This window comes from Pecten maximus, chromosome 13, assembly GCF_902652985.1.
Source record: "Pecten maximus chromosome 13, xPecMax1.1, whole genome shotgun sequence".
Lineage (NCBI taxonomy): Eukaryota > Metazoa > Mollusca > Bivalvia > Pectinida > Pectinidae > Pecten > Pecten maximus.
In genome coordinates, this window is record NC_047027.1 from 32,626,204 (window position 1) to 32,650,635 (window position 24,432).

Below are 24,432 nucleotides of genomic sequence, written 5' to 3' on the forward strand. Positions count from 1 at the left end.
TAAGCAAAAATAATAGAACGAATATAAAAAAGAAATGCAAAGTAAATATCGGTGAATTGTTTCTTTGCGATAGACAAAGGTGCTGAGAGTTGGTTGCCATTATCCGTCTTCGGAAGGGTCATACATCCTTACCTAGTAAATCTCGATAAAAATATAGCATGCTAGGGGAGTCATTTAATAAATATAACAACCTATTGGTTGGTAGTGGCCTACAACAGTTAACTGTGAAATAGGGTAATTCGACGTACATGTTTTGAAACAGAATGACTATGTCATACATTATTTCTAAAAAATTGCAAATTTTATATTTATCTAATATTTCCATTTATTTAAGCCTACCATCGATGGCACTATTCACTCGTTTTGATAGGCCCTTAAATGTGATAATATTGAACATTGACAGTTAACTGCTACTTCACATTTAGTTTGGATAATTTGAAGCGACTAAAGACACGCTTATTTGTTTGCTTCATATTACTATAAGGAATAGGTTAATGGATAGTTCTATTACATCAGCAACATGAGTACTTGATAACAAAGCTATGCTATTAATCAATTAACTCCACAGGACGGGAGAAGCGGGGCCATGTCGTTACAGCGATGTTGGATAGTCTACAATGGTTGGCGTGTGAGCAGATCAGGAATCAGGCAGTAATCATATTACATTATTAACATATAAACGCATTTACTCTATTTGGTTGCTGATAGGTCGTGAACAGGTCTGAACATCACTTTAAAGCAATAACTACATAGTTAATTTTAACGAAATATATAGTCCTTGATTCCAGCAAGCTACTTCTCTAATATCTTTACATCCAATCCATCGAACTGTACATTTTGCATTCAGCTAAAAATTTCTAGCACGTAATATTTTCAAATAAATGTAAATTCATTCCAACGTTAAGTATATATGTATTCTTTTTAGAAAATTGCAATTAATGTTGACACGAGGGAATATTTGGGAGCAACAGAACAACTTAAATCATCGAATGGTTTATTTCTAATTTACCAGAGATGTGCCTTTCACCTAGATGTGACACTGACATATGTCGGTAATCATTCATCAATATAGAGTCAGTATAGAGAGAATATCAAAAGGTCTACACTGATATATATTAGTGAGATCATAGAAAGAACAGCCATGGTGGCAACATACGCGCCTTGTGGTGATATCATCAATATTCTCTGCAGAAACCAATACTATCTACCTCACCTGTGAAAATATAACTTGTATGGAGAACAGCTCTCCGTCACGCAGATTCTTAGCAACAGAGCTTTGGATAATATCCTCATACTAAAACAACCAGTATTACTTTATTACTTTCACTTATTTCATTTAAACTCCATAATATCAATTTAATACCATTTGAATCTTAATGTTCAATGTCAAAATGGCAAAATGAATGAAGCTCATATATCAATTGATCACACTTTTGCCCAAACCAGTTTTCTGTATAAATATCTTTCTGCAGATAACGCATATTTTTACCTCATAAGAAATACAGATTTTCGCTGAAAATACCTGAAATTAAGTTTTTAAGGAGTTGCTCCCTTGCACTTCATTACTTCTACCAATGTCAGAGGTCACCTTGTTAAGAGTCCTAGTCTTTTATATTATCCTATTACACAAGTTAGCTTACGATTACAGCAAGACACATGTTGACGGGCTGTTTAAAAATAACAAAATATGAAAAAAAAACATATTGAAGAAAGCAAACTGTACGGTAATAGGGTCGAGTATCTATTTACCTCATTACTTAGAGTGAACAGAACACCCAAACACGAGAATTGAAACACACACACGCTCGCGTGCGTACGAACTCTTTTAATTAATATATATATATATTTACTCCATTATTAATAGTGAACAGAACATCCACACACCAACAAATACACAAAAACAGGTTTCTGCATCTTTCGTTTTGAAAGAATATCTAAAATTTGAAGAATAGTATATATATCTTTTTCCTTTCTTATGTGGTTAATGCAGGCCGACATGTGTTTGTTGTAGGCTGGTTACACTCGGAATTTGTGTGCCCACGAAGTAAAATTAACAAGCCTTTTATAGGGTATTATGACATATGTTTATATTTAGTTTTCTCTTGTCTATTATTTAATTGACCGAGTATCAATCTGTATCTAACAGACTCTTGGAGGTCACGTGATGATGGCTGATCCTCGGTCTGATTTATGTGTTGTTTTGATGGCTGCTGTGTTTGTAGATGAGGTGAAATTTCTGATTGAATATATTAAACATACAAATGATAGACCCAACCTGTCAGTGTCAAATTTATACAGTTTTTGATAATTGATAGACATGTTGTATATAATTAATGCAATTAGCACAATCAATGTTAAACCATCGCGAAAATAATAGTACAATCAATATCTGTTAGTTTAAAGTATTTGACTAATTTTTGATTATCCACACAGAAAGTTGTTCAATTGATATTTTGTTCCGCTTCTTAATAACTAACTATTTGAATCAAAAGTTGTTCATATCCTTGTAATCTATAAAATCCTCTGCACATAAGGGTAGTTAATATATAAATAAATAAATGAATAAATATAGTATATGTTTTACTTGATAATTCAACATACAGCTAAAAGAACAAAAATCCTTCCCTTTCACCCAGCGATGTCTCACACCAATTCCATTCACACCTACCAATAAAAAATAAGAATTACACAAAATTTGATTCCCTATAACCGAACCTAATTTGAACCAAATCTTTTACCGAACTGCATGCCTTTAGGTGTAGACCCTATCGTACAAAATATGTTCTCCTTTACCAAGATATATTCCAATACGTCTTTCAGGACTACAATATGTAGTATATCTTATTACATAAATGCAATTAAATTAGTTATTTTACAAACACCTAATTCGATCAATTATAAAATGTCTTTTTTTCTTTCCTTATTTTCATCGTACTCGTATTCTATTCTTTCAGACGGACAAACGGAAGTAGAAATCAACAACCACTTTTTTGCAAGTAATGGAAACACATCACTTTCACAATCCGAAATGTTAATTTCGGTAAAGGTACCACTCAACTCTGTGGTAAGCAAGGCGTAATTCCAGACCTTTAATTTTTAACTGTAGCTTGTTATTCTAAGCGACAAACCTTTCCGAAATTCTAAACAGTCGTTGTATTATGGTTCCGATCAAGAAATTAATCAACATACATTTTCTATAATTTAGAATTAATCCTATAAATTCAGATATTATAAGACTCTTTCATATGTGTATATGTAGGATAGGGATATTCCACCCGAGGGGTCACAAAATGTGGTGAAAGCTGAGGCTTGCCGAGGGTTTTACCACATTTTGTGATCCCGAGGGTGGAATATCCCTATCCTACATGCACACATAATGAAAGAGTCTTTTTATCTCATATCATTACCGAATTTCTGGCGAAAGTGTCCCTCAGCCATCCATTTTCTTCAATTTTTTTAATTTCTTTATTTGACGTTTTTACTAAATATACTTGTGATATTCTGAAAGATCAAACCCTATTTTGGCAAACTATGTTTGAACACAAATTTCATTCATTTTGTGGTTAAGTGATGAACGAATGAACTATTCGCCGATAAAAATTACCGTAACTTGACCGACTTTTACGTGGCCGTGATCAAATTGTCAACATCCGAGAAAAAGAAGTTCTATCAACAATACTGAAAGCCAACGCTGAAATGAGTTTTCCAACTTCACATATAATTTGATTTGCACCTCGACATATTTAATCATTTCACAGAACACACTGTACTTTTAAATGTCAAGTCAATTTTTTTTTTATAAAATACTACGTCACTGCATGACGCCACGACTGTCATTGGAATTCCATTCATAGTTCAAGGATATTGAGAGTGATGTCGATCTCGATCGCCATGACGCGGCGATGTTTCGTGGCTGGTAATTTTAAATTCACTGTGATTTTGGCAACTTCGTGTGTGAACCAGCGAACAGTGACTCTATACGAGTATTCGATCTTTTCTGTGACATAGGATTATAAGTGTTTAACCGGTTGTCTTGATGGAATGACGAAGGTAGGTCAGTCGATAGGCTAGCGATGATCATATTGAAAGGCTAGGATGGCAGTTAGTTTCATGGTTACTCTACACAAATATAGACTCTGAGTTACAATTAAAATAAATATTTTTATATGAACATCGAGGGGTGTCATTTTTACCGAATGTTCGTTCATTTAAGAGCCAATTCCCAACTTCCAAATACACAGGTTACTGAGTAGGCCTAACAGTTACTGACAGTGCAGTACAGTAGAGTAAACAAATTCCAGGGCCCCCTGCTGACGCAAACGGAATCATTTCATAGGTTGTGACGTTTGACATTTTATTTTTTATATTTTTTTATGTATGGCTTTTATTTTACTTCCTGTCATTGCCAGGTGATTGTGTGTGTTTACATGTTTTTAATGACAAATGACAATTCTGTCGGGTAGGCAAGTCTGTATTGTACTGTAACTGTTACAACAGGCATGTAGGCGTAGTCTAACTGTTTGTTACAGTAACGGAGTTATATGTTCGCTCAGATGAAACGTCTAATCGTTTAACCGTGTAGCCCTATTGATTTACTGCTGATATGATATATATTTATCTAAGAATGTATGTATTTTTATAGTTAAGTCCAACGTTTCAAAACCGACACCGACGAAAAGGACTGTCGGATGTGAACACAAGCAGACGACGTTGTGAGAGTTGTCCCCCTTGAACGCAGATTAATCCGCGCGCGTGAAATGCTATGTAAGATAGATTTATCTTACATAGCTATCTTACATGGGCAAACTCTATCCAACATGGCGAGATATGAGAGAAAATACATTTATTACATGAGGATGGTTGAACCCCATGTAACATGTTTAGGAATACATGTGTGTCCCAAATTGTTAACAATTAACCGAGACGTACGATGAGTATTTTGTTGACACTTTTTTATTATAAATAATGTTGATGACTTCGAGATAACCGGTAGATTTAACAAAGCTTTTAGTGTATCGTGAGTAACATTTTACATCAGGATAATTAAATATTTCGAATAATCTGAGTTCAAATTACCTTTTTTTTACTCAGAAAAGGAAGAATTTTTACCGGGATCTGAATAATACTTAATGAGGGTCTTCTAGTTATCCGAAATCAAGTTAGCGAAGTTTGACTGTAGTAAATTCCAATAAAGAGATTATGTTTGACTTTAGAATTATTGGGATCGAAATATTTTTGAAATTTAAATTAATGCTTTTTTTCAGAATACATCTATTGCGTACTACAGGCACGCGAGGAGGAAGGGTTTCGACGACTACGCTCTTCTGAACGGATGTTTCTATGCAAGTTTTAATAGCTGTAGGTCGTTTGCTAGCCTTGAAGTTTGTATAGGAAGCTTATTTGAAACAACGAAAAGACTTTCGATTACTTCGTTCTTTTCTGAAGAAACGTAAGTACTATGAATTCTTTATTCATTGTTATTGCCTCTGGTCAACTTTATTCTGCATTACCTCTAACAACCCTTTTTAATCCATTACCTTTCCTTGTTTTTTATAGCATGAAACAGTTGTTTAGGGGAAATATAGAGACGTACATTATTAACAGTGACATCACACTTAAATTAATAAATAGTAATTACCAATGACCATTAGTTGTAATGTCATAGTTAAGTAGAGTGTAGCATCTATTGTGTTTTGTGTTATGAATGGCCTCCAAATATCCAGATTTTAACCGATGATTTACGTGATTCATAGATGTACTCTTCATGCATGGAAATCCATTTTACATATCAAATTGATCATCTTTACATCGGATAGTTCCAATATAATCAGAAAACAATATCCTATCATGACGTATGTCCCTTCATACTACTATATAATTATAAGAGATACCAAACAAGGAACAGTCAGAACTGACTTAACAGTCTAAAGGAGCAAAGGCAAACCCCTAATTTACTGGGTCTTCAAAAACAAAAACGAATGGAAATACATGTAAGACTAAAACAACTGTTTACAACATAAAGAATGCAAGGGAAATGATAGAAAATTAGAAACAACAAGTTTTATGATTTTCACATGTGATATGATGTCAAATCATGTTTGATGCTTGTTAATATGCCTTGTGGTACCGTTGTCATCACCTTAACCCTCATTTGCGATTATGGCATTTTTGTAGCGGTTGTCGTCGATGAAGCAAAATACGTTTAAATATTTCGGAGCACCTCGTCTTATATCGTTATCTATATTTTGTCATCGAAAGACTTATTTGAGTTTAAAAATCGAGTCTCATTAAAATGCCATAATAGTATCCTTATTGCATACTGCTTGCTAGAGTTACGCTTTCCCACGGGCGAAATCCAACTCAATAAGTGGTCTCGGTTTTGTACCTTAAAATTGCTTTGTCGTTCATTAGTTACAAACAAAATCTTGTCTCTGGCTTCTTGATCAGGTACTGGAGGGAGCTACAGAACACGCTCAATCAGGTAAGTAATATCACCACAATATATCGAAATTAATCATTCTGTCAACAATCATCATAAAACAAAATCAAATTCACCAGAGATATATTTAATGTGTTAAACATATTGAAATATCATTTGGGTAGCATACTGTGGTATGATCAATCATGAATAGCAAACACTACAGTATATATCATAATTTAATCATTTCTGAATATTACAGAAACACGTACATATGATGTATGTACGATACATGTATTACTGTAAATCAGTTATGTTTCGAATTTGTTTTCGAGTTAATACGCGAGGAGAGTGAATCGCGTATTCATGTCCTTCACGATTATTTGTATGAAAATAACACCAAGTTATCGGTTACCTATATAAAGGGGTTGCTAAGTCCATTTCCATATTAGTTGTTCGCAAAATCATGTATTCGCAAGAATGTCTGAAAAAGTAAGCTCGCAAAAAAAGAATAATCGCGAAATCTAAATGATTTTCAGTAATCACGAAGGAATACCACTTACTATAAAGTCAGCAGAAATATTCCATATATACTCTCAATCTCATTTACTACCAATACAAGCAGGCATTAATAGAATTGTTCACCCCTTTTGGGGTGAGATATGGAGATCTCAACCCATTAATAGAATTGTTCACCCCTTTTGGGGTGAGATATGGAAATCTCAACCCGAGGAGGGAGATTGTTAAATTCCCAAACACGAGGCTTGCAGAGTGTTTGGGAACTTAACAATCCCCCTCCGAGGGCTGATATCCTCCTATCTCATCCTAAAAAGGGTTGGATGATTATTTTTCTTTTACCTTGTTTTCCAATCGAAGTGGGAACCAAATCCAAACTATGTAAACAACAACACGTGGACGGCAGATGACAGTTGTGATAAGGTTGACGCAGACGCTTTACACCTTACGATGTTGATTTCATACAAAATATAGTTCTGATTAGCTTGTCAAAAAGAACACCAAACACTCAGTTAACTCTGATAATTAATACTTATTTTAATTTCGTTTGTGAATAATATCGATATTTAGCATTCAAACCTTCCGGGTCAGGTCATAGTGACGTCACCCTATCGAGAACAAGAGCACGTTCAAAGAGCACGTGTAGCTTGTCTTTTCCCTAGGGTGAGATAAGAAAATCTCACCCGGTAACTGCGGATATCCCTCCCCAGGGTAAGATATGTATATCTTTCCCTCTAACAGACCAGAATATCAGACGTCAATGGTCTTCTTTGGAGGGCTTCCGAAGGTCAACAGGTCTATCAGGCACCGTATCCTGGACAAAAGGCATATGACGCGGTCGGACGTTCTGTTCCGTTGGTTGCTGGACGTGCGCTGGTGACTGGACAGGCCATGTTTTTGGACGACATGCCACGATTTGAAAGTAAATGACCAGTACATGCGTGAAGTTAATAGATGAAAAGCACTTTTTGGCAGAAAATTTACACCGAAAAATTAATGCTTAATCAGAATGTTCATACAAAAGGAAAAGTTAAATGCAGCAGGTTTTAAAGGTTATTTTTTTTATGTTAAATTTATGTAAAAAACAAAAGTTTTGTTATAAAAAATATATCAAAGAAATTCAGTTAAAACACAAATGAATTAACTCCATTTAGTCAACATTGACTACAATGTGTTGAAATACCAAACAAATCAAAAGCATATTAAACTTTCTTTGTCTACCTCAAGGCTCAGTAAGAGATAGGGCAGGCTGTCAATATTCAATATATACCTTGTTTATGTCGATTGGTCGTTAAGAAGAGTGTAGTTATACTAATATTAATTTATACAGATGAGTTGTACGTCCAACAAATATTGAGCACTAAAGTACACGCTCTGATACAGTCTGTTGACAAAAGTGCTGCGATGAACTCACCGGGCGTTGTAGACTTCCTCGATGCGTCATCCGTTCCAGGAGAGAATATGTGGGGACTTCACACACATGACGAGCCTTTATTTGCGGAAAACGAAGTACGTTAATGAGTCTTTTGTCAAATCTACCCTTAATCTATGATTATAGAGAATGGCTATTCAAACATAAGTTGCACCTTCAGGACTTTGTTACAGAGGTTGTACAGAACGTTAAACAATACAAAAACAAAGCCGTCATTCAAAGAACATGTCCGTTTGATAGGCCTTTAAACAATACCAAAAAAGTGCAATGCTGACGACTTATCTTTATTAGGAGAAAAAAGCGATTATAATATGTTTCTCGATATCTTATACGAGGTGACCTTAATATAAGATTTTCGAATTTGATATGTTTGATGCTTATGTTTATAACAGGTTTTTTGTGTTGGCCAAGTCATATGTGCTATCGTAGCTACTTCTGAAAAATGCGCTAAGGAGGCATCAGACCTTGTGAAGATCACCTATCTTGATCTCCCCGTTATTACAACCATAGAGGTATATTGAAATGTGTAGACACTATTGATCTGCTCCATACAACGACATACAGTATGTATATTCATTATTTATTAGGATATGTGAATTGGTATAGAGAGTATCCATTGTATACAACAATAGTTCCAGGCCTGCATACATATTGAAAATTCGAAAGTCGAAATAATTGTTTAGTCGCCTATTTATTTATAATTACTACAATTTTGCTTTTTTTTTTTTGTAGTCGACAAAATCTTTCATTTCTTCTAAAACTTTACAAGTAATAATATATGGCGCTGACCTTCCGTTCCTTGTTTAAATTTTGGAAGGCAACTTTAAACTTATCACATTAAAACATTGTAAATGTATTTGTTATGTAGTTGTGGTTTTCAGTTTTGCATTTTCCGACCACAAGATGCGAGTCTTATAACCTTCCTTGTTGTTGATAATCAACTTATCTATATATTTGTTTCTTTGAGCAACATTTTAATTTACATTTAAGAGAGGTATTTACAAAAAATATTTAGTTTGCAGATCTTCTCTATAATGTTTTCCTCTTGAAATTTTTTGTATGATTGATGATAATGATATTTGAGCTCTTGTACTCGTATTTCTTACAATTGTTGAAAGTGTTGCAATCTATATCTATGAATTATATCTTCCATGTAATGGCAATATCCGTTATCCGGGTTACATATAATCGCGGCATATCTTATATTTTAGGAGGCTATTACGGAAAACTTCTATTTTGACTACACCTCGAAACAAATAGATTGCGGTGATCCAGACAAATGCTACCCAAACTGCGAGTTTGTTCGAGAGGGTTGGATACGGTCTGGATTCCAGGAACATTTTTATCTGGAACCAAGTGGGGCACTAGTGATACCAAAAATGGAGTCAGGAGAAATAGAATTGTTCACAACAAGCCAATCTCCAACTTTCTGCCAGGTAAGCATTTCGTCTTTGTTAGTGCATGTTTAAACATAATATATTATATAACCTAATTATGCTAATCTATTCTGTAAGATGTACTTATTTTTACTCTTAACTATAAATGTATCATTTATAACATGTTAATTTGGATGAGATTTGATGCAGACACTTAAATTGTTTAGGCAACAGCTTCTAGGATACTTGGTATACCAAGGAACAGAATCGTTGTCAGACAGAAGAGACTTGGTGAGTGAAATTATATCAACTAATCACTGTGATAAAGTGCCTAACTTACAGCCATTAGATGAGCAATCGCTCATTTGAGAAAGGTTTTGGGTTATGTCACCTGACCGAGTCAACGAATTTCTAAAAAAAAAATCCGTAAGATGAGTTGTCATATTGCGTTGGATTATACAGGTTTAGAAGGTTTTTAAGGTGGCAGTTGGTAATCAGATCCCGTGAAGACGCTTTACCTCCTTCACCAAATGGTCTTATGTCTGTATTTCGTTCATATCCGCACACGTTTTAACTATTTAGAGATAGACCTACATTTTCATGTGCGTAGGCATATCATCATTATGTTTTTTGTTTTCAATTTTCAATTTCAATAAAATGTAACTGCCTTCTTATATGTAAAAATGATCGGACATCAAGCTAAGCTCATATAAATCCTGATAAAATTTAAATTTAAATTAATGTTTAAATGATTTATTTTGCGGTGGTATCAACTATCAAATGTAAAGGGAGAGAACTTAGAAATTATTTTGAGTATTAAAAAGATATAAAAAGTTAAACTGATGAACTGCCAAGCACGGATTCTGTCAGAAACAGGTCATGAAGTAATGTGTATAAACATATTGACCATATACCTAACAAAAATGCATTACATTCCATCAGTAGCTCTGCATATTATGGTATTTCATATAAGGAGAGTTTTATTTGGAAAGAAATTGTTTGGAGTTCTCTCATATTATACATTATAAAAAATGGATTATAATCCATCATTATAATGTTTTAAACACTACATTGGTGTCACATAACAATATCCATCTAGTTCAGTCCGTAAAAAAGAGTATTATGAAATTGTTGTCTCGTAGAATTAATAAACTGTCGCTACGAAAAGGTCAGCGACATGAATACAACCCAGGCTTCTTACAAAAATACACACATTCACCACACTCATGTATCTCACAGGGGAAGCTGTTCTCAAATTACATTTGCTGTTGATAATACGTTGAATAAAACAAATATTAACCACCATGTTACAGGTGGTGGGTTTGGAGGAAGAGAATACCGTACTATTCTAATGTTTGGCGCAGCAGTAATTGCAGCACACAGGTAAAAAATGGTTTCAGATTGAAAATTTCAGAAATAAACATATTTTTTTTAAACAATTCCATGATACTCTTTATCTATTGAATACTATTTTTGTATGTATAACTCTTTTTTCATTACTAAAAACTAGTATTTAAACATGGGGCATGTCGAAATTGACGAGGGTTTTAAACCGATTGTAACTACTACATGTAACCTTACTCTGCCTTCTGTTTCTGTCTCAGATTAGGGAAACCTGTCCGTATGATCATGGATAGAGATACGGATATTAAAGTTACTGGGAAGCGTCATCCATTTCTGTCCAAATACAAGGTAATGAAATACATTTGTGGTAATTATAGGAACCACGGAACCAAATGATTTCCCATAGACGATAATGTAAACGTTTACCACTGTCCTGCTTAAATGGAGTTTTTAATACTGGTCCACTTGCCCTAATTCTGAAGAATGTCATCTCGGAAACCTGTAACTAGAATGTTTAAAAATTCTACCAATTTGAACTTTTTTATATGGGGGCCTCCATCTTGTATTGAATTCAGCACAAAAAATACACCTAAGTTTACAACAAAATACACACTTAATTAACTCCCCCTGACAAAAACAGACTAGAGACAAATAAACTTTTTTTCTACATATTTCATATCACCATGTATTGCCCAGCGCATACATGAAACTTATTATAAACCTATTAAATCTTATGCCCAAAGGGGGAAAACCCACAATCAATTTTTAATTTGGTTATGTGGTCCCTATAATTTCGTTTTAATGAAATATTACTTCGTTTATAAGAAGAATTGGAATTTTGATCGATTAACAAGCTGATGAATAAGATAAATATTACAATGTAATATATCTACACACCATCATGTTAAGATAAATAGTACAATGTTATATTTCTACACACCATCATGTTAAACACATCACGATAATCAGAGGACCTCCCCATATTGATATGAACTCATTATTAGATATTGCTTTGTTTTTATTCGAAAATAACACTGTTTTGTCGGGGTTTTATTAGCTTGTTTACTTTTTCTATTATTTGAAAAAAAAAAAATGATTGACTTTTTAATTAATATAAAAAGTATCGAAATATCAACCGACTAGCCTGCGTTGTTATCATATTGAATTAATTTCCAAATTGACCTACTTTCTTTATTGACCAGTTAGATGCAATAACCTCTGTTCTTTGATGATTTCTATTACTTTATATTTGCTTGCGGTGTTTCAATTTTTCGAAAAGTAGAAAATTATGTTTATGCCAACCAAGTCACTAGAAATGTATTTTTTTCCGTTTATACATCTAAAGCCTTTAGTGATTCCTGGATAACTTTTTACATACCAGCAGAGTGTCGGCGCCGTGTGCCGAATCTGGTAGAAAAATTGCCGCAATGCTGTAGCTAAAGATTTTTAGATTAGAATGTGACAACATATATATTGTACATTTCCCATTGTGTATGTCCTATAATAACGACAAAAACAAAATCTGCGTCATTATCATGAGATATAACCAATTCGGATTACTGTGTAGTAAACATCGAGTCACGGTCGATTAAATTATGTTACAATGTATGTAAGGAGATAAGTTCTAGGGCGAATACTAGCAGTGATGCTTAGCCATGAATAATTATACACTAGTCAGCATAAGGCAGGGTAATTGTATTCCAGCTTCAGACTTTCCCCCCGAGAACATGAGTTCATGACATACTAGAAGCAAGAGGTAATGTTTGTTGTTCAACTTGTTTTCCCATCAATAATACGTTTTTTTCTCGCATTTGATATTGGCTGCGTCGTAAAAGAAAATTCTTAGTATTTTAATGAGCATATTAAGGTTCTTTGATCTATATTGATAATTATACTACTGAGAAGTTTGCCAGTCACGCCTTTTATAAATATTAATAACAATATGGTGTTGTATTTAAAAGGTTGGTTTCCAACATGACGGAACACTACAGGCTTTGTCAGTTCACTTCTACGTCAACGCTGGATACACTTTAGATGTATCGGCCGCGGTGAGTAAACATAAATTATTTTTTTAATTTATCAAATCGAAACAATACCACAAATAGCTTCCTCCTTTATTTTGTGAAGTTTTAACATTGCAAAATTGTAACTGTCTTGATTATATTTGCAGGTAGATATACAATATTTTGCTAGAGTTTTGCAAGCCTGCATATCATATTGTGCTACAACTTTATATCGCAAAGATAGATTGCGTTAGAGAAATTTTCAGGCAAACATTTGATAAACAATTAACCATATTTCAGATTCTGGACAATGCATGCTTCAGTATTGACGCAGCATATAAAATTCCAGTTGTTTCTGTGACTGGACATGTATGTAGGACCAACATACCATCTAATACGTCAATGAGAGCATTCGGCGCGGCGGAAGCGGTTTTCGTTATGGAGTCCATCATGTGTACCGTTGCAGACACACTTGAACTAGATCAAGAATATGTATGCTTCGTTTATATTTGAATTACCTTCTTAATACGATGTAATATGTTATCGTTGACCTGCCGCCTTATCAATGCAATAAAGAGTCTTCTATATAGGAGAATAATGTTGAATTTTAAACACAGGGTAGAAAACATTTGCTTGACCTGATTAAATTTAATGTATGTATAAAAACTTATTTTGTTTTTACCTTGAAATGTTAATTGCGGCTTTGGATACTATTACACAATTGTTGCATAGAGGGAGGAATTTGTATGAATATAAATGTGGCTATATCATACTTTTAAGAACCTGGTCATAGTAAAAAGGAACCTTAAAGAACAAAAAAAAAACCTAACTGGTGAGTGTGTGGGGCCTTTTTCAGAAATATGCATATTTACCCCAAACTCGACGATTGAACATTTTGCTTCTAAAAGCAGTCTTCTTGTCGTGTCTTATAATGTCTAATAAGAGCATGTTTGACGTTTAAAATACCTCCTTTCATGCCTTTTTGGCGTGATATCAATCACAACCGCAATTTGCATTTCAGGGTCAAAATAAGAACAGTGTTTATACACATAAAATAACGTCAAATTTGGTCAAATCAATTATCCTATTCTATGCTTAAGACTCCTTTGAGCAAAATGACATGACTATTCAGTGCAATATAAGCGTTTAAAATGAGCTCATTATGAAACATGCATTGTTCGCATGATTTCTTGAAATTTCCAAACAGCTTAAAAAATTACAATGTCAATAGAAAGTATAATGGTTTGCAAGGATACATACTGAATGTTTATCATGTTACTCTCTTGAAATTGCACCATAGTAGGAAATCAAAGACTTATAAAATATTACTGTTTTGACTTTATTCCCTGTTTAGAAGCCGCTTTATCATGACATGCACTGTAAGTGATGAATGTGTAACGTTAAATCGAGTTATATTTCAATATTCATGCTGAAGGAAATGTTATATGCAGTAAAATAATAATTACAATAAATTCAGGTTCGTCAGCTAAACATGTACAAAGAAGGAAGTCTCACACACTACAAACGCAAAATAGAAAACTGCATGTTAAACCGTTGCTGGCAAGATTGTGTGATGCAAAGTAATTTTGAAGACAGAAGGAAAGAAGTTGCAGCTTACAATAGGTATTTGCATATTTAAAAAATGATAACGGTGGGTCCGGCTACCGGTCGGTCGTTAAGGATCATATCTAAACAGGCATGTAATTTATAAAAATGTTTATTTTCGTGGTAATCTGGTCACTATACACAGATTTTTTGTAAAATGGTAGTTTTTGAATTATTTTTCCAAGATATTAAGGTAAACTGAACTTATATATTTCTTTTTATCCTTTATTTTAACAGTCAGAACAAGTTCAAGAAGAAAGGAATAGCTGTAATGCCTCTAAAATTCGGCATTGGATATCCAAACAGACACCTAAACTAGGTAAAACATGTTATCAATCCGATAAACGTTCACCATGTATAAGTAAGTAATCAACCGCATTTGGATTCATATGTTCAACTAGAATGCACCAAGAAATGGAATTACAAAATATTGAAAATTGATACTAGAAGGGAAACATTAAAAAAGTAGATTAGGAACTAATATTGAATGTAATAGATGAAAAAGGCAGTTGACGCCTCATATCACTTTGTACTTTTAGCTTCTCCGTGAACAGACGAATGGTAAAAATCGGGTTGTATGGTGAATACTGTAGTCTATCGCATGAAGAATGTTTTGGACATGTTAAAATGCGACATTGCACCTACAGCTGCAGTTTGAAGTAACAAAAAACTGTGTGGAACATTTTCAAGATACTGTGCGCAGGACAGGACTTGATTGTTTGATATAGTCTTATGTCTTGTTGTTGATTTCGAACTTGACTCATTAGGCCGGCTTAATTTATCAATTGTAGGGAGCAGCATTGGTGAACATTTACCTGGATGGCTCTATACCTATTGCACATGGAGGGGTTGAGATGGGACAGGGGCTGCATACAAAAATGATACAGGTACATACTGTCGTTTCATGTTTCACTGCTGCCCTGTTCTCAAAGTAAGTAATATGAATCCCTATTATCACCAATGACTGCGAAGCACTATTTTGCGGCTAATAGGATATGTCAAAGGTATATATTCAAAAGCAGTGTCTAGTTGATCATTGCTTAAAACTATCTAAAAACCTAGAAACTTTATACTATTCAATATGGTTCTTATCATAACATCGTGAAATGCTTTCTGCCCCATAGGTGGCCTCTAAAGCTTTGGGAGTGTCTATGGACAACATTTACATCAGTGAGACTGGAACAAATACCTGTCCAAATACTACCTCAACAGCGGCTAGCGTATCCTCAGATCTCAATGGAGCAGCAATTCTGGTAATATAATTTTCATAAATTTGGCGAGTCAAATATATCAATATGATGACAGCTCCGTCTGTATGCTCCCCGGGGAGATGTGAAATATTCTGGCTGGTTGCTATGGCAAACAACAACAGATAATATTTTTTTGAAACACTTTGATATGATTATGTTGCTCTGATACAGCAGTGTATGAAACTGAAATTAATAAATATTATTATTAAAGTAAAATAAAAAAGAAACAACAGATGTATGATCCTCGCTAATATGAGGACGTTGGATATATTTTGGGGAGCGAAAATTTGTCAATCGACAGTAATCCGTTGCTTAACGATGATGTCAATTTAATGCTGGTTCCATTGATAATAGGAAACTTGTCGTTTTTCGTCGCAGAATGCGTGCGATAAGATCAATTACAGACTTCGTCCCTACAAAAAGAGGATCCCGAAGGGACTATGGAAGGATTGGGTTTGTATATGTATTTAATTAATTATTAGATCCCAATACTACCAAACCGTTCAATGACAATATCGGGCGCAGTCCACCTACCCATTTAAAATATCCTTTGATTTCTACATGAGAGATAGCATGATTCAGCTTTTCATTTGATACAGTGTTTGAATTGTTACAGGTCAATGCTGCCTATATGGACAGAGTGAGTTTATCCGCCACCGGGGTAGGCAGGTATTTATCATATTATAGTTTTTGTTGACGCTTAAAACTGCAAACGATAATAACATTGTTGTGTGCAGCTGTGTTAGTTTATGTTTAATGTAGGAACGAAATGACGTCAAAAACAGACGAAGTACATAATTAAAGTTTACCTGTAAAAGGAAGTAACTAACTTTAATTGGTTAGACGCATTTCGTTGTACTTTTAAACATTTGGACATAGCCCCGCTGCTTGGTACAATGTATATGTATCCAACGTACTGCGTAAAATTTGAGTATCGGATTTTGACTTTCGCAACATTGACATTTATGAATGTTGAATGTCGTACGTTGAGCTGTGCAATAATTAAATGCTGAATGTTTAACGTCCTATGTCGACTTGCGACACATTAGCATCCTGAAATTTAAAATGTCGTAAATATTAAGCTGGTAAACATTAAAATTCTTAATGTTGGTTTGAAACTGCATTCTGCTTTTGAATTGTTTGATAACGTGTGCAAGGCTACCAAAATATTTAATTTTAAAATGTGGAATAAAGTGTGCCGGGCTGCCACAACATTAACATTTTGAATTGTTGTATAGTCTCATATTAATGTCGAGCTTGCAAGACATTTAAATTATGAATACTGCTGTTTTTTCTCTGACTTTGCATATAGCCAAGCCGTTTTCGAGGACAAACAAGTCCGAACATGGACTGCTGTGTATTAACGTGTATATCTCCATTATTTTAAATTTAGACCAGGTGACCAGGAATGGGATTTTGTGAAAGCTGTTGGCTGCCTTATTCACTATTACACGTTCGGAGCTGCATGTACTGAAGTGGAGATCGACTGTTTAACAGGAGAGCACCAGGTATGGATGCATAGAGTAATTAAAAAAAATCCATTCTAACCCAATAGATTTAACAAATAGAAGGATGATTTGGTCCTTATTTTGCCCGAGGCATACTTCGGGGCAGGTTGATCCATTTTATATAAAGGGCGTTGCTTGACCTCCAAATGTCTGGGGTGAGACCAAATATGGCAAATGTTGCAAATTCTGTAAAATATTTCTTTTGTTTCGATTCAATGGCAAGATTGTATCCAAATTTGATCTGAGCCATCCTTGGGTTAGGGGACATTTATTTCCTACGTCTTTTTGATAGGGCATAGTTGGAGAAAATGACCAAATATTCTAAAATCTTTTGTAAAATTGACATGATTTTATCTTTCTGTCTGCCGATGTATTTGTCTGTCCCTCAAAAAAACTTAGTTGTCGGCTGTTAACTTAAGTATTAATTGACCACCGCTTTACATGAAATCTGATAAAAAGGCTTGGTTCACAAAAAATGCATACTATGATAAATAATCAAGGTCAAAGGTCGTCAAAATCATTTTTTGGTATATTTTTACTGATGAATATTTTGTTATGACATTATGAAGCAAAGTTGATAGGAATCAAATATAAAGTCAAATGACCAAGGGCTAAGGTCACCGGGTCAAAGGTCAGGGTAACTTGGATTCAAAGGTCAAGAACAATGTGCGTCACTGACAATTGTTCTTGCTAAGTGAGGGAAGGAAGTAATGTTTACATCAAATCAAGATATAAGCATTATGTATACTGGTATTAAAAGCTCAATTAGCCAAGCGAATATGGAGAGGGAGGAAACAAGAGTAGCATCATAATACAGTTTGCTTCCTTCCTATTGTTTTGAAGTCAAAATGTCAAATGTTTTGTGTCAAAAAGCGCCGATCAATTCAATTAATATCTTAACGGGATCCTTTGCTTGGGTATATTTGCTTTGACTGAGGTGAGTGTTAACAGAGGTTTCGGTATGATTAAAAACAACTTTCTATATTAACAAGACACATAGAAATAGGGTAACAATATTCACCTGTCAGAATTACAAATGCCCGTCTGTCCGCTATAAACCTACTTGTGACATTTGAGAAAACAATGATCTAGTGTCTCTCCAGACATTATTTAAAGGCGGAAGGACGGACGGCAGAGCGATTTGAATAAAACCTCATCTGCTGGCGGAGGTCTTTTAATGTATTTAAAAGGCAGCATTATCTCACATCTTTATTTTGTACAATTCATACAGGTTCTCGACACTGAAATAGTTATGGATATAGGAAAGAGTTTGAACCCGAGTCTTGATGTTGGACAGATTGAGGGAGGATTTGTTCAGGTCTGTTTCGATTCTTTTAAATTTAATATGGATGATTTTCCTATATTTAATTACTAATTACGATTACGAGTTAATAAGGAGTGCTTTAGCCTTTGATGTTATAAACTAATGTACATCAATATGATATTTGTAAATCACCGCCGATTTATTTGCCTGCCCCTCAAAAAACTTAGTTGTCGGTTGTTAACTTAAGTATTAGTTGACCACCGCTTTACATAAAATTTGGTCAATAGGCTTGGCTCACAGAAATTGCATACCATGATCAATACTCAAGGTCAAAGGTCCTGATCATTATATTAAAAGGTCGTCAAAATCATTTTTTGGTATGTTTTTACTGATATTTTGTGATGACATTATGAAGCAAAGTTGACAGGAATAAAATATAAAGTCAAATGACCAAAGGCTAAGGTCACCGGGTAGAAGGTCAGGGTAACTTTGGCTCAAAGGACAAGAACAATGTGCGTCACTGACATTTATTTTTGCTTAGTGAGGGAAGGAAGTAAGGGTTATATCAAATCAAGATATAAGCATTATGTTTACTGGTATTAAAAGCTCAATTTGCCAAGCAAATATGTAGAGGGGGGAACAAGAGTCGAATCATAATACACATTGCTTCCTTCCTATTGTTTTGAAGTCAAAGTATCAAATGTTTTGTGTCAAAGAGCGCCGATTAATTAAATTAATATTTTAACGCAATCTTTGCTCTCGTCTTTACCATTTTATTTGTAAACAAGTACTTTAGACAAAGAACACATTGTTTCTAATGTCTTAATGCAGGAAAAAGCGCCAACCTTCAACTATTCCAATTAGTCCCAAAATTAAATATGTGTAATGGGGGACAAAGGACAACTTTTATGTTTTGATAAAGATCTATGTTTTTTTTTATGAAATATGGTAACAATATTCACCTGTCAGAATTCCAAATGCCCGTCTGTCCGCTTTGTTAATGTGTAATAATCAGTCTAAAAACCTTTTTGTGAAATTTTAGAAAACAATGACCAGTGCCTCTCTAAGAATTGTTAAAGGCGGAAGGAAGGACGGCAGAGTGATTTGAATAAAGCCTCAACTGCTGGCGGAGGTATTTTAATGTATTTAAAAGGCAACACTATCTCACATCTTTATTTTGTCCAATTCATACAGGTTCTGGACACTGAAATAGTTATGGATATAGGACGGAGTTTGAACCCGAGTCTTGATGTTGGACAGATTGAGGGAGGATTTGTTCAGGTCTGTTCCGATTCCTTTGAAATCAATATTGATCACTTTTTTTAGACTATGTTTAATTACTAATTACGAGTTAATATGGAGCGCGTTTAGCCTTTATTGTTATAAACTATTATGTACATCAATATGATATTTATAGATCAATCTGTCTTCATGATATCAAACTATTTGATATAAATACGTTTATTGCAACTCTCTTGAAACTAAAACAGAATCGTTCTATAATCATTAGGGATATGGCTGGATCACAATGGAAGAATTAGAATTCTCACCTCAAGGTCACATCTCCGCATATGGGCCGGTCGATTACAAACTTCCGGGAGTTAGGAACATACCCCGTCGGATGAAGGTTTCCATACTCAAGGAGTGTTCAAACAAGGGCACTGTTTATTCCTCCAAGGTAAACACTATAAGATAAATGGCTTTCGTCTTTTGGCAACGATTTAGTATCCCACATATATAAAATAAAAACGAAGACAGAAAATTAATCTTTACGTAAAATAGCCTACCAAAGAAAATTATCAGTCTGTTCCGTTTTTAATCATAGGTCACTGTTTGAATAAATGAGATGCACAAGTTTCAGGGATACGTAACAGATATGCCTGTTTGACGTAAAAGGGGCAGTTTGCGAAAATATAATTGTTGTCCCCTTTTGATGACTAGTAAGACCCAATAAAATTCGAAACGTTATTTAGACGGTAAAAGAAAACATTGCATTCAATCTAACGGTAAAACTTTTCCACTTTTACGAAATAAATATATATATCTTCGGACATTTATTACGAAAGGGTCGTGTATTCCAATAAAGTCTACCATTGTATGAGATGATTTTACAGGGTGTGGGCGAACCTCCACATCTGCTGGCAATATCAGTTTATTTGGCACTGAGAAAAGCAATCCAAGCGTGTCGGATGGATGCAGGACTATCCAGCAGCTTTGACCTGGACATTCCATTAGCCGCTGAGAGCATCCGAATGGCCTGTCCGATTGGAATTCCTACATTACAAATCCAGCATAATGGAGCTATATAGTCTTTGCGAGAAAAGTTGGACACACTTGTATTATGATATTATACCCCAATTCATTCAGGTTAAATATAAAGTCATTATATTGTCAGACTCTTGTTAAAGGATTCTTCGCGAAATGCACCTTAATATAAATATCTACAGTATATATATTTGTAACAATATAATACATACTCGCACTATAATACACCGGTGTACAATGTATATTATGATGCCAGAACATTCTGGTATGTTTCAAAAAACAATTGTGTTTAATGAGGCTATCTTATGCGACTCGCACTATTGATTAAACTAGCTTGTGATGACGCTTATGTTTCGAATTAGATTCAAATTGTTCAAGAATACTTGTCAAATTAAACTTTAAATTTACGCCTTGTTACCTATTTAGTAAAATGAAGTTTCCAATGTCTAATGGCTAATGTCCTAGAGTTGTATTCTGCCCTAGAGATGTATAATGTCCCAGAGTTACCTAATGCCCCAAAGTTGTCTAATGTCCCAGAAATGTCCCATGGCTCAGATTTGTCAAATACCCCAGAGTTTCCTATTTATCCTAGAGTTATCTAATATCCAAGTGATAGCTAATGTCCCAGTGTTGTCTTATGCCCTAGAGTTGTCTAATGCCCTAGATTTGTTGTCTAATGCCCCAGATTTGTCTAATGACCACGAGTAGTAATATATTCCTACTCTTTACAAACAATCCAAAAATAACATTACCACGAATGTTCGAGTTACATATCCCAGCGATTGTATCACATAATAGGAACGTTTTATAAACTGTCTGTTACCACGTCAATAATTAGATCTAACATGTGAACACGTAGATATAGTTCTAAATCTAGTTTTAAGAATAGGTCTGTTCAACACATTCCAACACACTTCTTAGCATATCGGGTATTTTTATATTAACTTGTCCTTATTGATTTTCGAGAATTTGCTGTAAATTAGATAAATGAGAAGTGTCATTTTAATTGTGGCGGTGAACGATTCTATTTATCGCCAAAGGATTGAGGTCGTTCAACTAGCTCACCTGCGCATGTAACATCATTCAATAGAAATAAAATCATCTCACCCAGTAACGCTAACTGCTCGCGCCCTTACTTGTCTTACCTGTGGGACTCGGTCTTTACAACAACGATGGCAGCTGGCAGTTAGTAGATAAGTCCAGTTCAATGCATTTCGTTTTTTGATACCTTTGGCCTAACGACAATTTAGTTAACTACAAACATGATAAAAACATACAACATTGCGTATGAAGTATACACAGGATCAGATACGTATATTTAGCATTGTTCAATATTTTAGCATTTAAGTCTTTATTATCGTTATCATCATCACCATCAGCACCCTTATTCAGTATACGGACGTTATGTTTATTTTATGTAGTAATAATATCTGACGGTCATATCGTTGATTAATATTCACTAAAATGACACGTTACAGAAAAAATATTAATGAATGGAAATTAAATATTTTTTTTATTTTGACACCCTGGATTAACTGTAAACGCTACTGTCGTAAATAGGCTGTTTATCTGTTTTTATTTGAGAAAAAAGATTTCCAGATCTATATTCATATAACTGTTCCCTTGAAATTTATCTTAAAGCGTCAAAAAAGGCTTCAGTCTGCTCCCTGAAACATAATGTCGAATATTCGAAACATAATCATACGTCTCATGAAGAATAAACCGTAGACGTGATGCTTCCAAGTTCATTAAATTTGTCTAAAAAAGCAATTCAATTTATCAACCAAAGAAATCGACCAAAGCAACATTCTATCCTTAAATAAAAGGAATTCAATTATCTAACGGCATATATAATAAACTATTTACAAGTCTTGTTAATGGTGAACAAGTCATAGATCTATCACTCTGTTGTGATATCTTATTTACTCCAAAATGAAATCGTAACGCTCATTATCTAGTGCATGTGAACTGGTCATTTCTTAATATTTGTCTTCCCGACTACTTATAAAACAATCATACATAAAACACATTTTTATTCTATGTTTGTGTACCCTATATATTGATGTTTAAGGGCCATCGAAATAACAAATCCGGTGATCTTACATTCGTACACATAACAAATGTGTATTGTATGTGCTCCTTATATAATCTAAAATATAGGTCGTCACTATAATGATATTCAAAGATTATCAAAATATCATATCCAGTGATATTGATATTTATGATATTCATCAAGCCTTGAAATCCCTACTATATAACAACTGAACAGATCAATTTCAGTATTTATCATGGCTGACTATTATATAACAACTAAACAGATCAATTTCAGTATTTATCATGACTGACTATTATATAACAACTAAACAGATCAATTTCAGTATTTATCATGGCTGACTACTTTATAGCAAGTGAACAGATCAATTTCAGTATTTATCATGGCTGACTACTTTATAGCAAGTGAACAGATCAATTTCAGTATTTATCATGGCTGACTACTTTATAGCAACTGAACATATCAATTTTAGTATTTATCATGGCTGACTATGAGTCTTGTTGTTGACATGTTTTTGTTAAGTTGTTTGTAAATTTCAACAAAACATTTGAAACTTGTATGTTTCAGCGGGACATAATCAACTCATTTGATCAAATTTGTTGCAAACCGGCATGCCGTTTGCTCACAAAAATATGTATATTAGACTGCAAAAGATGACATACAGAACAACTGATCGTCGATATAAATCAATGTCTAAATTTCGACCAAACATAAGCCTCCTTGTGGCTACTATGTCAACAAAACATAAGAAGAAAAAAAGGAGATTAAACAAATAAGTTCTCCATTTCGTTTGGGGAACTCCATTGTCCTGAGATCTCAAAATACTTTATCTCGCTGCAACATAAATACAACAGAGAATATTAAAAAATGTCATAGCATTGTAGTTGTAATGAAATTATTATCATTTAAGACATGAAGCTTAATGTGTTAAATATACGTTACATTTTACGACAGGGTCATTGACACAAATGTACATTCAATGTATAATGAAATGATATACGTACTATATATGTGTACTACCGACTCGTGCATACTATTTCTGTTTCTCTATACATGGTTTTGTGAAAACAATAAATTGAATTATATTTAACCAACATTATTTTTATGATTTGTTTGATACTGTTATATCAGTAAAAGATACTTCACACTCGAGCACTGTGACACGGACCAGAGCTATTCCTACGACTATAAATAGAAATAACCTTAAATCAACAAAAATATCACTGCAGGAAAAAACTGAAATCAAAATGAACGCACAAGATCATGCAAACATAATTAAATTATGGGGAAACAATGCGTGCCTGCGATTAAGGTGTTCTAAATAGTATGCTGATAAAAACTACTGCTTCCGTACTTTAAACGAAAGGTGAGTATACGTGTTGATCATATCAAAACGTA

General features: G+C 34.1%; 1 long non-coding RNA gene across 1 annotated transcript; it reads left to right on the forward strand.

Moving 5' to 3' along the window:
• Positions 1–20,238: 20,238 nt before the first annotated feature.
• LOC117340253 lies at positions 20,239–24,124 on the forward strand. Its single transcript, XR_004535416.1, has 2 exons — positions 20,239–20,394; positions 20,831–24,124. It is a non-coding gene; the product is annotated as an uncharacterized LOC117340253 (long non-coding RNA).
• Positions 24,125–24,432: the final 308 nt, after the last annotated feature.